The 23,629-nt window shown below is 47.0% G+C and overlaps 1 pseudogene; it reads right to left on the reverse strand.

The window, feature by feature from the left end:
- Nucleotides 1–2,061: 2,061 nt before the first annotated feature.
- LOC120409514 lies at nucleotides 2,062–13,277 on the reverse strand (annotated as a pseudogene).
- Nucleotides 13,278–23,629: the final 10,352 nt, after the last annotated feature.

Raw genomic sequence — 23,629 nt, forward strand, 5'->3', positions numbered from 1 at the left:
TTGGGGGTTGTACCATTTGACTGGAGATTAGCTAATATAGTTCCTATTTTCAAGAAGGGGGAAAAAAGTGACCCGGGTAACTACAGGCCTGTTAGTTTAATATCTGTAGTATGTAAAGTCATGGAAAAAATATTAAAGGAGAGAGTAGTTACGGACCTTGAGGTCAATGGCAATTGGGACAAATTACAACATGGTTTTACGAAAGGTAGATCGTGCCAAACCAACCTGATCTCCTTCTTTGAGAAAGTAACAGAGTTTTTAGACAAGGGAAATGCGGTGGATCTAATATATCTTGATTTCAGTAAGGCGTTTGATACGGTACCGCATGAAGAATTACTGGTTAAATTGGAAAAGATAGGGATCGAAATGAAAATCCAGAGGTGGATAAGGAACTGGTTAAAGGGGAGACTGCAGTGGGTCGTATTGAAAGGTGATCTGTCGGGTTGGAGGGAGGTTACAAGTGGAGTTCCTCAAGGTTCGGTTTTGGGTCCGATCTTATTCAGTCTATTTATCACTGACCTCGGAACCAAAAGTAGGAGTGGGCTGATAAAGTTTGCGGATGACACGAAGTTGGGAGGTATTGCCAGTTCGGAGAAGGATCAGGATATCCTCCAGGGAGATTTGGATGACCTTGTAAACTGGAGTATTAGTAATAGGATGAAATTCAATAGTGAGAAGTGTAAGGTTATGCATTTAGGGATGACTAACAGGAATTTTAGTTATAAGCTGGGGTCGCACCAGTTGGAAGTAACGGAAGAGGAGAAGGACCTCAGAGTCCTGGTTGATCGCAGGATGACTATGAGTCAGCAATGTGATGTGGCCGTTAAAAAAGCTAATGCGGTCTTGGGATGCATTAGGCGAGGTATTTCTAGTAGAGATAAGGAGGTGCTAGTCCCGTTATACAAGGCGTTGGTGAGACCTCATTTGGAGTACTGTGTGCAGTTTTGGTCTCCCATGTTTAAGAAGGATGAATTCAAACTGGAATGGGTACAAAGAAGGGCCACTAGAATGATCCGAGGAATGGAAAGCCTGTCGTATGAAAGGAGACTTGAGGAGCTCGGTTTGTTTTCCTTAACCAAAAGAAGGTTGAGAGGAGATATGATTGCTCTCTTTAAATATATCAGAGGGATAAATACCAGGGAGGGAGAGGAATTATTTCAGCTCAGTACTAATGTGGACACGAGAACAAATGGATATAAATTGGTAGTCGGGAAGTTTAGGCTTGAAATTAGACGAAGGTTTCTAACCATCAGGGGAGTGAAATTCTGGAACAGCCTACCGAGGGAAACAGTGGGGGCGAAGGACCTCTCTGGCTTTAAGATTAAGCTTGATAAGTTTATGGAGGGAATGGTTTGATAGGATAACGTGATTTAGTCAATAGGTCAATAACGTGCGACCACTGGTAATTAGTACCAAGGGTCAATGTTGGGATATTGAAAGTCTTTTTCCTGAGTGTCTGGCTGGAGAGTCTTGCCCGCATGCTCGGGGTTCAGCTGATTGCCATATTTGGGGTCGGGAAGGAATTTTCCTCCAGGGTAGATTGGCAGTGGCCCTGGAGGTTTTTCGCCTTCCTCCGCAGCATGGGGCAGGGGTCGCTTGCTGGAGGATTATCTGCTACTTGAAGTCTTTAAATCAGGATTTGGGGACTTCAACAGCTGAGTCAAGGGAGAGAATTATTTCAGGAGTGGGTGGGTCAGCTTTTGTGGCCTGCATCTTGTGGGAGGTCAGACTAGATGATCATAATGGTCCCTTCTGATCTTAAGTTCTATGATTCTATGATTCTATGAAGGTAGCCAGTCGCAGCAGCCGGTACTTGGTGGAGGACAAACAGAGGAGCGGGTTCCCGGTAAGCAGCTTTTTATTTTCAGGATGGAAATTTTTCGGGAGAGGAGGGAGAGTTCTGCATGCATGCATGCCTAGATGTGGAATAGCGCATTGATGTGGTCTATCACGTCACGGTAATCGGCCTCGGTAATCTCTTCAAAAGTTTCAGTCACAGCGTGGGCAATGCGCTTGTGCAAGTTTATTGGGAGAGCCACCGTGGTCCTTGTCCCAGTCAGGCTAACGCGTCCGTGCCACTGTGCCACAAGGGATGGGAGGACCGTTGCTGCACACAGGCAAGCTGCATAGGGGCCAGGGCGGAATCCGCATTGCTGTAGAAGACCCTCCCGCTCTTCCCAGGTGACCCGCAGCAGCGAGATATCTTCCAGGATCAACTCCTGTAGAAAATGTTGGGAGAGTGTTCAGTGTAGGTGCCCCCTGCAGCTGTTTGCTTTCCCCAATGCACAGAAACCTCAGTACAGCCCTGAAGCAATCAGTCCCCCTTACTCACCATTTTGGGGCTCCTGTGGGTTATGTGCGCTCTCTTTGGTATGGGAAAATTATGCTATTGTGAAGAATGTTACTCCTTCACTGTGTGGGAATAACTGTCTGAGATATAAACAATGCTGCCTCTGTTAAGTGTTGCCTTTTTTGCCTTTCCACAAGCAACCTTGAGTTCTCGGCTGCCCGTGTTATCAACAGCTCAAAGACTTCAAAACCTCCAGAAGAAGCCGCAAAAAAGCAAAGAAGACCTGCTGCAAGTAGTTATGGATCACTCTGCCAGAGAGAATAAAAAAATGCAGGACTGGAGGGAAAGGGAAAGCAGGATCCGACAGAAAAACGCAGCGGCCAGGAAGAAAAGCACAAAGCAGCTGATAAGCATGCTGGCACGCCAAGCGGACTCTATCCAGGAGCTCGTAGCCATGCAGACAGAGCACTACCATGCCCCCCCGTCCCAAAGCTCTTTCCCTTGTGCCCCAATGTCTGCTCAAAACCTCCTTCCCCAGCATCCATGTTCTTACCTCGACCAGCTGCCTCCAACACCTGTACGTTCACCAACCAGTCCTGAGAACTACGACCCTTACCCTCTGCACTCAACCCCCATCACCATGCAGTATAGGCATCCTGAAGTGCAGCAGTCATTGCACAGCACTCCAGACAGGACATATTCAAGCCTGTGACTGCACAGTTCCCCACCCCACCCCTCTGCCCTTTTAGGTTCCCAAAATGTTGTGTGTCTGTCAATAAAGTTATTTTCTTTTCAATAAATGAATTCTTGGCTTTGAAAACAGTCTTTATTATTGCAGAAAGTCAAAGATACCTTAGCCCAGGAAAGAAACAGGCACTGCAAATCAGCTTAGGAAAAACAGATTCCTACTAACATTGTAACCACAGCACTTCACTCCCGTGCAAGGCACCAAACATTACTGTTGGTTTTCAGCTTCAAATTCCTCCCTCAAGGCATTCCTAATCCTTGCAGCCCTGTGCTGGGCCTCTCTAGTAGCCCTGCTCTGTGGCTGTGCAAATTCAGCCTCCAGGCGTTGAACCTCGGAGGTCCATGCCTGACTGAATCGTTCACCCTTCCCTTCACAAATATTATGGAGGGTACAGCATGCGGATATAACTGCGGGGATGCTGCTTTCCCCCAAGTCTAGCTTCCCATACAGAGATCGCCAGCGCCCCTTTAAACGGCCAAAAGCACACTCCACAGTCATTCAGCACCAGCTCAGCCTGTAGTTGAACCGGTCCTTGCTCCTGTCAAGCTTTCCCGTGTTACCGAAATATCGGGTCCGTCTAGCTGAGAGCCAATAACAGCCTGACAGGGATAAGGAAAGATTGCTTTATTCTGCAGAAAAAAGGAGAGCCTTTTACTCAGGTACAAAAAACTCTGCTGCACACAAGTTTCACAAACTTTTTATACACTTTCAGACAAAGACCATGCCAAGTTAACACTTCATTGGTGGTTGCCAGACCCCGTGAAACCATTATCTGGTCATTGAAAACTGGCTTGGAGCAAGATTTCTCTGCTTTGAGGCAGAAGAGAAAAGATAGTTCAAAAGTTCAGGTTACTGTGTACGCGAGGCTTCTGCTTCCCCCTACTGGCCGCTTGTAAGCTATTAAGGGGGGCCACCAGTAACTTTCACACCTGTATACGGTTTCATGAGCCACGGCATTAACGGGTAAGCAGGGTCTCCAAGGATCACAATGGGCATTTCAACGTCCCCTACTGTGATCTTCCAGTCTGGGAAAAAAGTCCCTGCCTGCAGCTTCCTCAACAGGCCAGTGTTCCGAAAGATGCGTGCATCATGCACCTTTCCAGGCCAGCCTGTGTTAATGTCAATGAAATGCCCACAGTGATCCACAAGCTCCTGGAGAACCATGGAGAAATACCCCTTTCGATTAACGTACTCAGATGCTAGGTGGAGTGGTGCCAGAACAGGAATATGCGTCCCATCTATCGCCCCTCCACAGTTAGGAAAACCCATTTGTGCAAAGCCATCCACAATGTCCTGCACATTCCCCAGAGTCACGGTTCTTCTTAGCAGGATGCGATTAATGGCCCTGCAAACTTGCATCAACACGATTCCAACGGTCGACTTTCCCACTCCAAACTGGTTCCCGACCGATCAGTAGCTGTCTGGAGTTGCCAGCTTCCAGATTGCAATAGCCACCCGCTTCTCCACTGTCAGGAGAGTCAAGATGGCGCCAAACGTGGACGGAAAAACAGGGATTGCTGGGATGTGAAGCGATGCATCACAGGGCGTTGGGACAGGAAGCAGAATTACTCTCCGCCCCCTTCCCACAACCCACGGCACCAAAATGGTACCAAAATGGGATGAGGTGCTCTGTGGAATAGCTGCCCATAATGCACCACTCCCAACACCGCTGCAAATGCGGCCACACTGCAGCGCTGGTAGCTGTCAGTGTGGCCACACTCCAGCGCTTTCCCTACACAGCTGTACAAAGACAGCTTTAACTCCCAGCGCTGCACACCTGCAAGTGTAGCCAAACCCTGACTCTTTGTCAACAATAAAGGGAGGGGAAAGAAAAAAAATCTCTCTTGGGGTGGAAGTTTTTTCTTGCTGAAACCAGGTGTTTTCCCGGACAAAAGTCCCATTGCAGTGTGTACACTCTCACTGTTTTGTCGCTAAAAGGCAGTTTTTGGTGACAAAACTTGATAGTGTAGACAAGGCCTAAGACTCACTGGGGTGAAGTATCACAGAACTGTTGCAGCTGGAGGAGGCTCCCAGAAGTGGGGGTGGGTTCAATTTCTCCGGTGCTGCTGGGAGCGCGCCAGCCGGGGGCTCCTAGCTGCAAGTCACAATCAGTAGCAGATTAACACATGGGCACATGGAGCCCATGCCCAGAGGCCCTGGACAATTTTAAAAATAGGTGCCCTGGGCCCTGGCAGGAGCTGCAGATGGGGCAGCAGCCCCAAGCCTGGGGATTCTCAGTTTGACATTGCCCCATCTTTCTAGCCTGTGGGGCCTGATCCGGGAGCATTCTCAGAGCATGCCTGCCGGCTCAAGCCTTGCACAAAACACAGCCCAGGGCAACCAGATCGGTAATCTTTTGAGTTGGATGGAATATGTGCATCCCAGAATACCCAATAGCCTTTCAGTTAGGGCAGTCGCCTGTGATGTGGGAGGCCTGTTTACAAAAACCCAATCTGGCTGATTTGGAGCAGGGACTTGAACTTGGATCTCCCACTCTCCAGCAGTCTATTGGCTATAATGCAGTGGAGCTCTCAGCAGATGTTCTAGTTAGGGGCCTAACTCCAGGAGAGGGTTTACAGCTGAGAACCCTGAGCTGATCTAGGTGTCTCTCTCTGGCCCAGAGTTAAGTATCTAATTACCTTTGAGGGGCAGGGCTTAGGCCCCACTCTTTTCAACAGCATTTCATTTTGGATCCCTGCTCAGCATGCTGGCTTCTGTGAATCCCATTCCTAGTTGTCTACTCTCCCCATGCATTATAAAGGGAGCCTGGGAACCTAGCTCAGGGCTGAGGAGTCCAGTGGACAGCAGGGCACCTAAAAATTCTGTGTTGCAATGCTGATTGTTGCAACGCCTAAGTCCCTTTGTGGATTTAGCCCCCCACTGTCTGTAGCTGGAGTGGCCATCAGAGATATACAATTAAGGACTCTCTGCCACTGCAGACCACAAATCTCCTGCATACTTACAGAGCTGAGGCTCCCCACTGACACTCCTCTGACTAACTGCATCTTAACCTGACTCTGAAGTTTCAGACCTACCAAGGAGTAACAGGAGGATGTTAAAAAACTTGGCACTACTGCTTGCTTTGAAGTTGACCTGAAACATCATATTTTGGGGGAGGCAGCTTGGAGATTTCAAAAGATGCATGAAGATTTTATCAAACAAAATGATCCTCAGTGTCATCTAGAGAAGCTGAAGCCTCAGTATTTCTCCACATTTATTGACCTGTATTTGGAAAAAAGATGAGAACCAAACAAGGGCCAGGGATTTCTGTGATCAATGTCTCAAACCTGCCTTGGTGGATTAAATCAACAAAAGACTAGGAATAGAGATAGTAGATGACATTCTCAACAAGGCAGAGTCCACTGAATACGGCAGCCGGACCTTCTTCCAGTTCACTGTACAGAAAAAGCTTCTGGAGGAGATGAACTTTGATAACTATATGAAATATATTAAAAACTATGAAGAATTTGTCAAAACCTGGATTCAGAGATATATGATGGATCATTACAGGGAAACTACGTGTTTGGGAGAGTTGGAGAAAAAGATTCTATCTTCAATAGTAAAGAAGGTGAGGGAAGTTCTGGAAAGCTCCAAAAATGAAAAAAAAATACCACAGTCTTAGCATTTTTAAACAATTTTTGTGAAGCGCTGCAGCAGGACCTAGTCATTTCCAAGAACAACTTACTTGGGATACAGTTTAAAAACACAGCAAAACCAGACCAGTTTTGTGCTAATATTCAAACCTTTCTTCTGGATCTGGAACAAGAAATCTTATCCCAATTTGGTGGTTTGGATATTCACACCAAACTCTCCAATCTGTCATTAAAACCCCAGGATGTAATCTTTAAGCGAGTGTTTGGCTGTGGGAGGCAGTGTCCATTATGTAAAGTCCCCTGTGAAGCAGGAGCAGTGACCACAAGTAGCATTTTGCATCTCTGCATCGGCCACAAGGATTATGCAATTTCAGGGATCTTTATACACAAAAACTTATCTATGATATATGCTTATCTGAAGTGGTTTCTGAGAACTCATGCTGAAAATCAGGCACAAAAGAGAAATTTCTTCCTTACAAAGATTTTCGCGTTTGCTACCCCCAACTGGCGCATTCAGCCAGATCACAGCATTGAGGCTTCTGATTACTGGAATTTTTTTTTTTAGAAGTTCAATCACCAGTTAGCTAAAAGTTATAATGCTAACCCAGCAGATCTCCCAAGAAACTGGGGGAAAATAACTGAAACACAGGCACTGGAGGGCCTAAAAGAAGCCTTTAACATGAAATAAATACATGGTGAGAGCCTGTTGAAATGGAATGTACATATATTGAAATGTTTTAAAACTTTCCTTAATTTTGAAAAATGGCATGTTAAAAATATTCTGTATTGTATTTTTTTTAAGTCTCAGAACCTCATGTTCACTTCACAACTTCTAAGTGGAACTGACAGGTTTCTGACTTTTCATGTCACATGACAATGTATGATACAATTACAGTCCGGCTGCTGTACAATTACTGCTAGGAACATAAGAACTGCCTCACTTGACCAGAGCAGAGAGGACCATTTAGTCTACTATCCTGTCTCCAAGAGTGGCCAATACCAGATACTCCATAAGAAGGTTCAAGGAACCCCGAATGGACAATTGTGGGACAACAGAAGTTTCTTCCTAACAAATTATTAGATTTCAAGGCCAGCAGCAACCACAATAATCATCTACTAGTCTGGCTTTCAGCATAACACCTGGCCAGAGAATTCCGTCCAATAATTCCTGCTGCGGAAGAAATTATTCATCCATAGTTGGTAAGAAGCAGCTCATTATCAAACCAAGTAATTTGTGGTTGAACTAAGAAGAGCAGATATTTTAGAAGGAAATCCAATTGCAATTTAAAGCCCCCAAATAATGATGAATTTACCAATTCACTTCGGAAGCTGTTCCAGGTCAGTTACCCTGACTGTAAAAGCTGAATTTTATTTTCAATTAAAAATAAATTCAACTTAAATTTCCAAACATTGGATCTTGTTCTACATTTGTTTGCTAGACTCAAGAGGCCTTTCCTATATGTTATTTTTTTCCTTAGTAGTTCTAGATCATGATCAACCTTCTCTTTGTTAAGTAAATGCATTGAGCTCCAAGTCTCACAGTATAAAGCAGGTTTTTTCAAACCTTGAATCATTCTTGCAGATCTTCTCTGAAACCTCTCCAACTTTCCAAACACACTTTTTTTTTAAACTATGGACACAATATCCCAGTAATGATCTCACCATTGGCATATACAGAAGTAATATCTCCCTAATCCTCCTTGATACTTCTTTGTCTATACATCTCAGCATAGGCGCCGACTTCCTCTCTGCCCGGTGTGTGCTCAACCCCCCGCTTGTTCCCACCCCCGCCCTCACTCCACCCCTTCCCCGAGGTCCCACGCCTGCCCCGCCTCTTCCAATCCCTGCCCCATCCCCATTCCACCCCCTCCCCAAAGCTCCCGCCACAACTCCCACGGAGTTGGAGCCTATGCATCCAGGATCATGTTAAACCTTCCCCAGACCTCAAGTTCAGCCACTTACTATGTCAGGCCTGGTCTACACTGGCGGGGCGGGGGGGGGAAATTGATCTAAGTTATGCAACTTCAGCTATGTGAATAAGGTAGCTGAAGTCCATGTACTTAGACCTACTCGCCGCAGTGTCTTCACTGCCGTGAGTCAACTGCTGCTACTCCCCTGTTGACTCTGCCTGCACCTCTCGTGACGGTGGAGTACAGGAGTCGATGGGAGAGTGCTCAGGGGTCGATTTATTGTGTCTAGACTAGACGCGATAAATCGCCCCCCGCTGGATTGATCGCTGCCCGCCGATCTGGCGAGTAGTATAGACATACCCTTAGAGTGTGTCAAAGACTGATAGCAAGTTAAGGGAATGGGATGTGAGAAATGGGATAAAAATTGGGGAAATGATACTTTTTATCTATTATGGAATGTTGGGTTGGCCATAGTTATCACAGTTAATAGAAGGTCTCTTTTGAGTTGCTGGAACAGTCCCCAAGGGATGCAGCTAAACCTTAGCACCAGAAGGAAATTTTTCTATGGTTAAAGAGGAAATAAGAGGATTAAATAAAAGAAAAATAGAAACATTGATTGAAATGTATAGAGATAAAAATAATCAATAATAGCATTTCTGGCCCAAACTCTCTGCAGTCACCCCAGCCCAGGACCCCTTCTGCTCTCCCTACCCAGGGCCTTACCCATACGCAGAATATGCAGCTGTGTAGGGCACCAGGAAATTTGGGGTACCAAATTGCTCCAAATTTCCTGCTGCCCAACGCAGCTGCATGCTGCTCCAGCAGCCAGCCCGATCCCCCGGCTGGCTGAGCCATCAGGAAAGCTGCCCCACCCCTGCTCTGCCCGTTCCCACCCCTGCTCTGCCCCAGCCCTGTCCCCACTCCACCCCTTCCCCTGAATATGTGAATAAGGTAACTGAAGTCCATGTACTTAGACCTACTCGCCGCAGTGTCTTCACTGCCGTGAGTCGACTGCTGCTGCTCCCCTGTTGACTCTGCCTGCACCTCTCGTGACGGTGGAGTACAGGAGTCGATGGGAGAGTCCCAATCATCCCAGGGGACTGCAGCAGGGATTGGGCTTACCCTGCATTCACCCAGCAGCGGGAATTGGAACGATCTGGCCCCAGCCTGCTCTGTGCTGCCGGTTCATGCTGGGGGGTGGTTTCCCCCCAACCCCTCAAGCCTGCTCCTGCCTCCACAGACCTTGGGTGCAGCCCCCCCCCAGGTAGGCCTGGGGATACCCCACCCCGCAGAGGCCTGGGGCAAGGCCCCTCCTGCAGGGGGGCTGCGTAGGGCACCACAATGACTAGGGATGGCTCTTTCGCTACCCATGTCCTTTCTCAACTGCTGGCCTGAGATGGTGGCTGGATGGGGAAGTGGCTCCCTCTAGTGTCCCCAGGGCAACACCCCTCCCTCTTCCCATCCCCTCTGGCTATTGCTAGCTCTGTCCCTGATATTTTAGTGTCACTCTCTTTTCTGTGTCTTTCCCCAGGGGCTACCCCTCATGCTCATCTGCACCAAATAGCCCCTGCCATCGCACTACCCAGTAATCATCTTTCCCTAGAGCCTCGCCACAATGCCCCCCTCCCAAAAAACAGAATCATTGGCAAATCCCCATATGTCCCTTGGCCCCATTCTCCTGGATGGTTAATAAATACTCTGGACAGCACTTAGTGCCTTGTGGACACCCTGACTCCCTGCAGTGAATGGGCCCCTGCTTGAACCCATAGAGGACACCCCAGCTCTCACCCTGGGCTCCTGCAGCACCAGTGCAGAGCTGTCCCTACAGAGTAAATGGGAGACCCTGGGGGGTTGGGACTCAGTCCTCCCCACCGTGAGCCTTGCTCCCCTTTATCCCAGTCTCTTCTACTCTGGGGGTCTCCTCAGTCAGTAGCATGAGTGTTACTGGGACACAGATGCGGGGGAGTGACCCAGGGACTTCTTGGTGCCAACTGGCAGAAGACACAGGGGTGCATTAGGATTTCCTGGTATCTACATACTAGTTCACCAAAGAGTGTCATGCCAGGCCTCTACTGAAAGCCTGTGTCACACTGGTCATCTTAATCATTGCAAAATGTATGTACCGATAATGTGTAAGGGGTTATGTATATAGACTGAAAATTATGTTCTTAAGGTCTGTGACTTGGAACTGGTGAGAAAACGTGAAACCAAGTTTCTTTCAGACAAGAGGTGTTTATTGGTCTATCTACATGTACACTGAGTATTGTATGGTTCACAATGGGCACCATTTACAGTCTGAGCAAAATGTTCATCAAGTCCTTGCAGAGTGTCCTGGACAGGAAAAAACAAGCAGCGGGAGTTATCCTACAAGTGCACACAATGGAGCTTTGGACTATAACTGCAGATAAATAGACAAACTCTGCATCTTCCCACTGAGGAGACAAGAGGACCGTGTGCTTGTCTCATGAATAGAAGATCACAGCCAAACCTGACTGGAAGGATTTGGGGCTTTTGCTCTTATGACAGGACAATGTCCTATTAATCAAGTTTAGGCTCGAGTATGCATGTCATGATTTTATTTTATATGTAACAATTTGTTTCTAATATTTCTACTTGTTATCATTTGAATCCCTGTGTTAAATAAACATACTTGCTTTCTGTGTGAAGAAGTGTGCATGCGATGTACTAAATGGAGCTGTGTAGTGTGGTATAATTGGTAAGATGCAGTTTGGGAACACCGGGTCTAGTAACTCTGCATGTCTGGTGGTTCAGGGGCTGGACACTCCAGGGTGATGCTCGAGGGTTGGTGTGTGCATATCACTAACCTATACCGAGAGAGCAAGACCTGCAGAAGCCTAGAGGGGAGTGACCCCACTGACTAGGCTTCCTCCCTCTCCTAAATCCCCCATCCTGTTCTTTACCCCTCCACCTGAACTCCCTGCCCCTTTGTCCCTCCTGCTCCCCATTGTGTGGGCAGACTATAGGGCAACATGAAGGCTGCAAGGGTAGGGGAGGTCTGGGACAGAGGAGTGGAAGTGGAAGGGGATGAAGGCAGCAGGACCCGACTGTCCCTTCTCCCCACTTTCATATCAGGACAATCCTGCTGGTTCCTTAAGAGATCCCCTAAGCTTTAGCTTGTATGGTGTGATTGGTTGGCCCCACAGACAATCAATTCCAAACTTTGCAGGGAATTACCAAGGCCTCGTTGGGCAGAACCCCATTGATTTTGGTAAACAAAACAAAAAATCAGAAAAAAGGCAAAACCTGATTTCGACTGGTGGAAGTGAGAGGAAAATGAGGCCCACAGAGTAGCCCAACACTTGGAACCCTCCTGCTGTTACCTACGCATAACACGTACAGCAGCTTGATGTGCTGACCCCCTCGCTGAGTGCACAACAGAGCATACCACCCTCTAGTTGGCTTGTTGCCATGTGTGACAGCTCCTGGCATGACTCCCAAGGGACTGAACTGGAGAACTGAAGAGCCAGAAGCATTAGCTTCGACATCTTGAGGTAAAGCTCCATGGCTGGGGGCTGTAACAGCTCACATCCTCTTGCAGAAAGGGACATGGCAGTGACAGCACACACTTGCCAGTCGATTACACAGGAAAGAAACAGGGAATGGTACAAACTTCATCAATGACAGTAGAAACTTGATCCTGCCCCAGCTTTATTGACGATTAAATCAACATGTTAATAGGATTTAATGTTAATAATAATAATTAGTCCTGCCTTGACAGGACTAGATGGCCTCTTGAGGTCACTGCCCGTCCTATGGTTCTATGATCATCATCCAACCACTAAAGAATCATTCATTGTCCGGTAAATCACTTTTCTCAGGGCATGTTTCACCTCCTTGTTCCTCAGGCTGTAGATCAGGGGGTTCAGCATGGGGATCACAAGGGTGTAGAACACAGACACCACTTTGTTCTGATCGGATTAGTTGCCAGATGTGGGCCATAAATACATAAAGAACAGAGTCCCATACAATATGCTGATGGACATCAAGTGGGAGGTGCAGGTGGAGAAGGCTTTGCGCCTGCCTTCCGTAGACCGGATCCTCAAGATGTTGAGGATAATATAAATGTAGGAGACGAAGATGATCAGGACAGTAATCAATGCATTTACAGCAGCAAAGATGAAATGCACTCTGCTATCCATGTGAGTGCTGGAGCAGGAGAGCTTCTGGAGTGGGGGGATGTCACAGAAAAAGCGATTGATGATGTTGGGACCACAGAAGGACAGGCTGAACAAAGAGCCTGTGTGCACAACGGCATTGGCACAGGCGTAGAAGTATGATGCAGCTACCAGCTGGACGCAGACTTTCCCTGACATGATAATCATATACAGCAGCGGTTTGCATATAGCTATGAATTGATCATATGCCATCATGGCCAGAAGCAAAACCTCAGCATTTGCACAGAGAGAGAGAAAGAAAAATTGCATGGCGCACCCAGCAAAGGAAATGGCTTTACACTCTGCTAAGAAGTTCATCAGAGCCTGGGGGGCAATAACAGAGGAGTAAACAGTATCTATAAAGGACAAGTTGAGAAGGAAAAAGTACATGGGGGTGTATAGCTGGGACTCAGCCGTGATTAATGCGATCATCCCAAGATTCCCCACCAGGGTGACAATGTAGATAACCAAAAACACCACAAAGAGGATGGTTTGTAGTTGTGGACTGCCTGTGAACCCTAGGAGGATGAACTCAGTCACCCCAGTGTGATTTCCCTGCATTATTTCTTCCAGATATGATCTATGCTGCTGGGGGATACTTAAATAAGAAATCAAAGATGATACTTATTATTGAAGAGGTGCCAAGTTGGGGTGGAAGGTGAGTGCCGCCATCTAGACAAACAGAAGCAAGTCAAGATAGACAAGCCAAGTTATATCATGCCTACTGTGTGATGTTAATTTCTCTTAATAGTTTCATGTCACTGGGGAATTCCCACGTTTTTTCTTCCTTAAAATAAAACAAAACAAAACAAAACAAAGGCAAATGGGAAGAAAAAATATTTAAAAGAATTTGCTGTGCATTTCAGCATTTCAAAAGTCAGCTAGCTTGGAACTCATTGACAATTGCAGATATATCTCCAAGTCAGTACTTTTGAAATACCTATTGCAAGTCTGGCAATTGTAAATATAACTTAATTGATATGGAAATAAATAGCCAGACATTGCTGCAACAATCTGACTTACAGTACGGAAGTGCATGGAGTGCAGGTCTGGCCAATTGCGGCTCCCACTGGCCATGGATCGCTGCTCCGGGACAACGGGAGTTGCTGGAAGTGGCGCAAGCCTAGGGACGTACAGCTCCCATTGGCCCAGAGCAGCGATCCATGGCCAGTAGGAGCCGCACTGGCCGGACCTGCGGACGGGGCAGGTAAACACACCGGCCCAGCCGCCAGGAGCTTTCCCTACAGAAGCGGCGACCCCTGTTTGAGAAACCCTGCTTTAGTAGAAGCAGTCGTGGAATGTCCAGTATTGCAAGAATAAGGGGTTGTGGGTGGAGATGGAAGGTTATTGACAAAAGTGTGTCACAGACCAGGGCAAATGTGCTTGTATTCTTCCTTGGTTGCTCAAGGACACTCTCTCTCAGCTCCTCAGCCATCACCTCTCTCGGGAAGAGATCCACATCACTCTTCTTCCTAACGAGTGGTTTTCCTGCTGCACAATTCCCTGTCTGCGCAGTGGTATTCCTAGCAAGCCAGACTACCTTAAAGGCCAGTGTCTCTCTTTGGCTTTCCCTCCAAAGGTTATAATCGGCATGATTGCCAGCAGCTTTAAGTTACCACACAACCTTTTCTAGGCAAAGACATTTATTTTTAAGGTGAAAGCTTTGAACAGAAAACATATTAAAAACAATAAAAGAACCTGTCCACAGGCTGATAAGCTTGACAGAGATCACCCAGCTGCAGCAAGGGCGCCCGGGGAAGTCAATCCTTCAAAATTCCATACAGAGTCATGTGACCACCATCCCATCTAATTTCTCTCTTTAGAACCTATGGGGAAGAGCTGTCACATCTCCCTTCTTACACTTGTTACCCAAAATCGTTGGCTTTAAACCTGAGATCTGGTCCTCCCACCAGTTTCCTGGAAGTGTATATGGTGACCCCACCCCCCTTTCAGGGATTAGCTGTGCCGGCAATGGGTTGAGGTTCAAGTATTATAAGCAACAGTTATTTGCTTCAAAGGGTGAACTAAGGTAGGGCTGCCTCACTGTAAAGCAACCCTCAACCACACACTACTTTTAACAGCAGAGGGATCAGGCAAGGGAGGGTCTCCAAACCTCCCCCATAGCCAAATTCCTTTTCCTGCCATTATGTTCTGATGACTGGGCCTGCAAATTTGCTCTAATTGTGATCTCTAATGTAAAAAATATATGAAACATTATATAATAATGCTAGAATAACAAAACTTGTTCGCAAAATAGGTCAAGTTTTTTTCAATAATAAATATTATAAACAGGTACAAAAGAACTAGACAAAGAGACTAAATGAGGTCCATTACTCAAGGACTATGTTGAAATCATGCTTGGTAAAAACAGAAGATGTGGAACCAGAAATTAATAGACCAAAATTGGTATATCAGAAATTAGGCCTAATTGGTGGCCAAAATAATGAGTGGATGGGCTATTCCACCCAACATTTCTTTTCTGGGTCCTGAGAGAAAGAGACTTGGGGGGAACCTGGGGGGTATATGAGGAGAGGGGCAGTCTAGGGAAACCCACAGGAAGAGGACCCTGGAGAGTGGCAAGCCTGGGAACTGGGCATTGTAGCTGCACCTCGGGTGAGCAGTTGTGCACAGGGACCTGACTGGTTTCCATTCAAAGTGCTGACATAAGCAACATGGTTCCGCAATGTTTTGATTCCATTTTGATGGAGAGCTATTCCAATGGAAACTTTGTGACCTGCTCTATTCATGAACCTCTTGTTTCATTTGCTTGTACACGTCTCAGCTATTATCTCATGAGCTCCAGGCTTGACCCTGCTCTCTCTTTCATCAGTGAGAACCACATATCTCTCCACTGATGCCCAAGGAGTTGCACTGGCAAGAGCAAGGTCAGAATCCTCTCTCAATCTTCATACGATTCCTTCAAGTCCCTCCATAAAACCCACCTCTCTCTCAAAGACTTCAGTAAACTGTCAATTGATAATGACAGGCAGGGTGTGAGCTGTTCCTGCAGCATTTGCTACAACTGATTGACTCAGTGCAGGTATGAACCATGCTCACAGAGAGAAGGTGGGTGAGGTAATATCCTTTATTGGACCAAGTTCTGTAGGTGAGAGAGACAAACTTCTGAGCCACACAGAGCTCTTTCTCAGGCTTGGGAAAGGTACTCTGAGAGTCATAGTTAAATGCTAGGTGGAACAGATTGCTTGGTGTAAATTGCTAGCACATATTGTATTGGACCATTCAAGTATCTTTCCCAGACCTGAAGAAAAGCTCTGTTTGGCTTGAAAACTTGTCTCTCTCACAAACAGAAGTTGGTCCAAAGGAACATAGTAAACCATCCACATTTTCTCTCTAATATCCTGGGACCAACATGGCCAGAACTACACTCTAAGACAGTCTGTATTAAAACATCTTGTTGTTGTTACTCCCCGCTTCCTTCCCACTAACGCATGGATTCATAGATTTCATGGCCAGAAGGGACCACTGGGATCATCTGGTCTGACCTCCTGTATAATGCAGGCCAGAGAGCTTCCCCTACTCTCCAACATCTGCATGTGAATAAAGTGCCAGATTAAGTCCACGCTTTTTTGCTCCAAAGTAACTCAAAAGTGGTTGAATTTTAAAATAAGATGTTTGACAGGTGTTTGTTGTGCTCAGTTGCAAATGACATCTTGTAGCTGCAAGGCCAGGCGATATTCTGTGTCAGTAAATTTAGTCTGCATATTTTCTCCTTAGCATCTCTGGGTGTGATTAAATAGCTGCTACCTCTAACTGGTGGTGGGAAAAATTCCTAGATATGCACTAAAACATTGTAATGTGGTGTGCTTTTAGCATCCTTTGAGGTGAAAAGCTGCAGAAATGTAAAGGACTCTACGAACGTGTTACTGTGATTTATTCAAAGGATAACATTTTCACCTAACGATTTCACAGAATATTTCCCAGCAAACTGAAATGTTCAGTTGCATCCTGTTACTTGTACTTAAACCCCATTTATACCTCACCTTGCTGTTCACGTTTCCAGTACAGCACTGATATTCTGCTGGATAGTACAGGGGTCTCTGACACTATTCCCACTGAGATAGTGATAGTCGGGTTATTGGCTAATCTTTTCACTTGTGCCCCAGTAACACGGATTCTGCCACTAGCTCCCCAGACAGAGATTTTCAGTCACTACTTGACTACTGTCTGCATTTGCCTTTTGCTGCTTAGTTCCCATAGAGCTCTCCTGCCCTGAGACTCTCTCACTCATCTCTGGGTACGTATGCCTACTTGAGCATCCCTGGAGCCTTAGCTTCTCCAAGCGTTGGCCACATTTTACAAACCTAGTGCATCCAGCCCCTGTGTTGGGATGTTCAAACAGGCAGCGAAGGACAGATGGCCACTTAGGCGGCAAAACGCTGTTCGGAGCAGCCGCAGAATGAGATCTGGATGTTCTATTAAGGTGCTCATGTGTGAAGATCTACATCTCACTCAAGGTTTAAGCTTTTCAGTCTGTTAGAGGCCTGACTTTACATACGTGTGTTCAGAGTTCCTCGAAAGCCGCCCATTGGCTATAAGAACTCGCTCTTCATTGGGTGGAGGATGCACTGTGTGTTCTGATCCTTCTAAAGCCATTTGCCTCTCCTGTGAACCTGGAGATGGCCAGGCGGCTGAGCTCAAAGCATGTCTGTGCACCATCTAGGAGAACCCATTAAAACTTAGCAGCTACCATCCATGCACCAGAGAACCTGGAGAAGACGTGATGTGTCAGGGATTCAGGAGCACTGAAATACGCTGATGGGCCCCTCGCTATCCCCTATATTGAAACAGAAATTAATGAAGAACAAGGGCATTAATCATCCTCCCACAACCACTGATACATCTGCACTTTTGGCACCACTGCTAACTTTGCCTGCAGCGTTTGGAGATGACCAATAAGAACTTGATCCTGCTCAGTCCAGAGATGCAAAGCACTGCGTGTATAAACCCTCACTAACTGGGGGAAGATCACACCTCTTTTTTATCCTGTGTCCTTGAGCATAAGGGAATGAGTGTCACAGAGGCTTAGACAAGAGCTTAAAAACCGGGAACCTAAATTCAAGCTTTTCAGCACATAGGCACATAAACATGCATGACTTCAACAGAATCTGCAATGAGATTCCAGGCTAGCTAATTAGGTGTCTAACTTTAGACTCCTATTTTCAAAAATCACGGCCTAACTTCCCAGTGAAATCAAGAAACAAAGATCAGAGGGGTAGCCATGTTAGTCTGTATAAACAAAAGCAATGAGGAGTCCAGTGGCACCTGAAAGACTAAGAGATTTATTTGGACATAAGTTTTGGTGGGTAAAAAACCCACTTCTTCAGATGCATGGAGTGAAAATTACAGATACAGGCATAAATATATATTGACACATGAACAGAAGAGAGTTACCATACAAATGGAGAATCAATGTTGAAGGCCAATTCAGTCAGGGTGGATCTGGTCCACGCCCAATAGCTGATGAGGAGGTGTCAATACCAAGAGAGGGAAAACTGCTTTTGTAGCGAGTCAGCCACTCCCAGTCCCTATTCAAGCCCAAATTGATGGTGTTAAGTTTGCAAATGAATTGGAGCTCTGCAGCTTCTCTTTGAAGTCTGTTTTTGAAGGTTTTTTTAAATTGAAGAATGGCTACTTTTCAATCTATTATTGAATGTCCAGGGAGAATGTCTACTGGCTTTTGTATGTTATCATTCCTGATTTCTGATTTGTGTCCATTTATCCTTTTATGTAGAGGCTGTCCAGTTTGGCCAATGTACATAGCAGAGGGGCATTGCTGGCACATGATGGCATATATCACATTGGTAGATGTGCAGGTGAATGAGCCTCTGATAGTGTGGCTGGTGTGGCTCGGTCCTATGATGGTGTTGCGAGAGTAGATACGGGGACAGAGAAGGCAACAGCGTTTGTTACAGGGATTGGTTCCTGGATTAGTGTTTCTGTGGTGTGGTGTGTAGTTGCTGGTGAGTATTTGCTTCAGGTTGGGGGGATGTCTGTAAGCGAGGATTGGCCTGTCTCCCAAGGCCTGTGAGAGCGGGGCATCATTTTCCAGAATAGGTTGTAGATCATTGATGATGTGCTGGAGAGGTTTCAGCTGGGAGCTGTACGTGATGGCCAGTTTATCAGTCATTTCTAATGAGTCACTTCCTTGTGAGAAGTTCTTGGTTTGCATCGGCTGCAGCTGTTTCCTTTTGCTGGCACTGAGCATTAATTAACCACACCTGAAGCCAGCCACATACAGAGTAAAGGAGCAGTAGTGAGAAGTGCAGCAAGATTGAGACAGAGATTAACAACCAGAGATAAAGAACTGGACAGATTTCTAATGAATTAATATGAGTTCACCTATAGATCAACACTATGGCTGGTGTTCTGGGGGATTTATCATCATCATACGTTAGCCTAATGGTCTGGTTAATTGTTTCTGCCACAATAATAGTATTTCACACTTATATGGCATTTTTCCATGGATTTCTAAGCACTTTGCAGAAAGTAAAGTGAGGAAACTGAGGCACAAAGAGAGGAAGTGACTTGAAAAAGGATCACACAGTGACAGAGGTAAGAGTAAAACTCAAGTCTCCTGGTTCCCATCCCCTTGCCAACTCAACTATACCATGGGCATATTGACCTTAGGTGCCTGCAACTGGGAGGTGTAAGGACTTGATATGTTCATGTGGACAATCACTGGCTCTGTAATCTCTGTCCTCCTCTGGGGGAACCAGCAGTGTGGAAGTTTGACAGCTTTGTCCAGATTTGGAGTGTTCTGTTCTCGCCTCCCACTTCTGTGAACACGGTGAAGCCAGCTGGACTGATATTACAAAGCAGGACCCTTTTGTGGTGCCTGGTCCTGACAGTGCTAGCGATGCCTTTCAAGATTCCTACCATACTGGACAGCGTGAGCTGATTCTTCTTCTCCTGCAGGAAGGCCAAGAGCAGTTTCCCATCTGCCAGCATGCAAAAGGGAGACCTGTACAGCAGTGGGACTTCTGCAGGCTCACAGCTCCACTGTGTTGATTACCTCTTGAAAGCTGTCGCAGTCCCTGTTGGCAGGGCTAGCCTACAGGATGTCGGTCCGGGTTTGTAGATCAGCACGTCACCAGAAGGAGCCATTTCCCCAGACGATCATGCTCTTGGAGTTTGCCTGCAGATGTGTCCTAATGGTTAGATCTGGGGACGTGACCTGTAACTGCCTCCATGAATTTGGATCATCCAGGACCAACTTGTTTCCCAGCTGGATAACACCGATACATGTGCCATGGGCGCTGAAAAGCAGAGGTGCCATGCGACTCCTAGCCTCACTTAGCAGGTGGTAGATCAGCTTTTGGAAGAACTGATGTAGGATGGTCATCACCAAACGCTCCTTTCCTTTTGTGCCAGCGCTTGCACACCATTTCCTTGGGCTTGGGAGAAGCCCCAGACATGCTGCCTCTCAGCTAGAATGCTCTGGTGTTAACATAGCTCCTTTCATCCCAAAGGATCCCAGTGCGTTTCACAAACTGCAGGAACCACTTTGGACACCACGTCAGGGCACGGTGACTATTTCACAGAGCACAGCAACATTATACAATGATTTGAGACTCCAGTGAAGAATCACAGAATTATAGAAATGCGGGGCTGGAAGGGACCTCAAGAAGTCAACAGTTCCAGCCAGCTGCACAAGTAAACCTAGATGATGGTATCCCACTGAAACTGCAGCAGTGTTTAAACGGGCTGAATGTAGCTATCCAGATATGATGCTGGCCAAGTCTTCAGAACTAACAGCCATATCCTTGCAGAAAAGGGCCATGGCAGCCTTAATGGCCATGACTGATCATTACTCAGGGTAGCAAGCCCATGCATAAACCCACCCGTACCCAGTGGGTATGTACTTGGGGGAGCTAGCCTGTGCCACCACTCGCTGCTGCTCATGTTACTGCAGCTACACCATTTTTAGCATGCTAGCTCGATGAGCGCTACCGTGAGAGTGTCTACGTGAGCTGTGAATCACACCCATAGCTCCAAGTGTAGTCGTCAGGGCCGGTGCAAGCACTAGGCAAACTAGGCGGCCGCCTAAGGTGCTGAGATTTGGGGGGTGCTGAAAAGCGGTGCCTAGAAATAGGACCAGATAGCAATCAAGACGCAGGCTGCAGGTCGCAGACTGTAGGGAGGATGTAGATAAGAACCACACAGTCAATGAATTGCTCTCCTGCCATTTAGACAGCCAGTGATTAGGGAAGTCCTTTGATTAAATTGCAGACTATAGGGAGGTGATAATAATCACGCTCCCAATGAATTGCTCTCCGACTCCTGCCATTTAGAAAGCCAGCGAAGTCCTTTGATTGTGAATCGATAATTGTACAGATTGCTGTGTTGGTAGGTACATTATTATAGTACTAGCTCCTCTGTCTTGTATATTGCACAGCAGCAGTCAGAAGGAGAGTGGAGCAGCTTGTGGGGGGGGAAGTGTAAGATCCCCCCTCACTGGGGCTGAGCTGTGCTGTCAGTGTGGTGCAAGTGGGGATGGCTTGCACATGGCATGCTCGGAGAGCGGGCTGCAGGATTTCCAGGGCAGAGGCTCTACTCCCTGGGGAGAGAAGGGAGGGAGGCTGCAGCTGGCAGCTCTGCGGGCTCTCTTGCATGGAGAGGCGGCTAAGCCGCTTTAACCCACCTCCCTGCACCCCAGCTTTCTACCCTGCTGTGGCGTGAGGGCCACGCACTCTCTGCCTTAACAATCCTGCCTGCCCCCGACGCTCCCCTGCAGGAGCGAGAGCAGGACAGACTTGTGAAGGCAAAGCAGGCCACACGCTCCCATTCCCCTGTTGCAAGTGCAACATGCCAGGGACTGGAGAGGATAGTGCCCATTTCACCTTACGGCTCTTTAAATCCTACCTCGCCTGCCGCCCCACTCCACACCCAAACCCGGTCCGCTTCCCTTCCCCTTCCCTCCCCAGCCAAACCTGGTCCTCCCAGAGACCAAACCCGGCCTGCTTCCCTTCCCCACCTAACCCGATACCCCACTGACTCAACCCAGTCTGGTTCCATTACCCTCCCCAGCCAAATAAGATACTCCCAGTGACCGAACCCGGTCTGCTCCCTTGCACTCCCCAGCCAAACCCAAACCCCCACTGACCTAACCCGGTCTGCTTCCCTTCCCCACCAAACCTGATACCCCACTGACTCAACCCGGTCTGCTTCCTTTCTCCATGGAAAAATAAATTCTAAATTATAACGTGTTACTCTGTGACAGTGTATTGTGTATAACAATGTCAGCACTGTCAGGTTATTCATTTATTTTCATTAAATATGTAGACTAAATAATTAAATTAATAAACTTTCAAGCTGAATGTGTATCAATTCTAATGAACAAACCCAGGGGAAGTGGAACCTCTAGAGTAAACCAGTCGCTGGCTGCTTGGTTTGTTACCCATCTTCTCAGTAATAACCAGAATAAAGGTATGCCTGATCACCCGGCGTATTCTGAGTAGCTGCTTCTGGATCGGGTGGAACTGCAGGACTCTCTCTGCTCCAGTGTCCTAAGAAACCTTTCCAGATGCTTCAGATCTGTCTCCATGAAATCTGGCCAGGTTTGGGGTTTCTTGGCAGCAATGCAGACTGAGGTTGTGATTGGCTGGTAGGCCTGGAAGTACAGATGCTCATAAATTCTGTCCTCCAAGAGGACCTTGTACTTTGTAAAGTCCAGGCCCCTCGGCTGAGCCTTCAGCCTCATGTCATTTGTTCTGGAGACGTGAATGAAGGTTGCCATCAGGATCCAACAATAGATTTGCTCCAGGTTAGATGTGAACTAGTTATTTTGGAAGAGAATTCTCACTCTCTGCTCAAAGCCTTCCAAGCCCAAAGGCAGACTGGAGAAGTCAGAATGTTCTTCTTGATGGTCATGGTCAGTCCCCAGCTGACGGGCTGTCTGGCCTGGTCACTGCCATCTTCACAGTGGCTTGCAGTTACGTATGGGCAGAAATGCTTCACGAGTTTAGGACCTCAGTAATGTCTCGATCCAGCTGGTTCATTGAACAGGTCACAAGAGAGCACTGCCAGCTCACCATGGGACCTGAAAACCCGACTGGTTTATTTCTCCTCTTGCTGTAACACCGCGCAAAGACCTGGCTGTTTGAAATTAGTGAACCATTCTAATGCTGAGCTAGAATTCAGTCCAGCTCCTGCTCCCGTAGCTGTACTGGCTCCACAGGGCTAACAGGAGTGCAGATGTAGGGTGTGAAGATATCCAGAACCAGTAAAAATGGCACCATTTGCTAAATGATAGTCACACTGTAGCATGGCAGCCTTAATGGCCATGACTGATCATTACTCAGGGTAGCAAGCCCGTATAAACCCACCCGTACCCAGTGGTATGTACTTGGGGGAGCTAGCCTGTGCCACCACTCGCTGCTGCTCATGTTACTGCAGCTACACCATTTTTAGCATGCTAGCTCGATGGCGCTACCGTGAAGTGTCGTGAGCTGTGAATCACACCCATGGCTCCAAGTGTAAGTCGTCAGGGCCGGTGCAAGCACTAGGCAAACTAGGCGGCCGCCTAAGGTGCTGAGATTTGGGGGGTGCTGAAAAGCGGTGCCTAAAAATAGGACCAGATAGCAATCAAGACGCAGGCTGCAGGTCGCAGACTGTAGGGAGGATGTAGATAAGAACCACACAGTCAATGAATTGCTCTCCTGCCATTTAGACAGCCAGTGATTAGGGAAGTCCTTTGATTAAATTGCAGACTATAGGGAGGTGATAATAATCACGCTCCCAATGAATTGCTCTCCGACTCCTGCCATTTAGAAAGCCAGCGAAGTCCTTTGATTGTGAATCGATAATTGTACAGATTGCTGTGTTGGTAGGTACATTATTATAGTACTAGCTCCTCTGTCTTGTATATTGCACAGCAGCAGCCAGAAGGAGAG

This window comes from Mauremys reevesii, linkage group 7, assembly GCF_016161935.1.
Source record: "Mauremys reevesii isolate NIE-2019 linkage group 7, ASM1616193v1, whole genome shotgun sequence".
NCBI classification, from domain to species: Eukaryota; Metazoa; Chordata; order Testudines; family Geoemydidae; genus Mauremys; species Mauremys reevesii.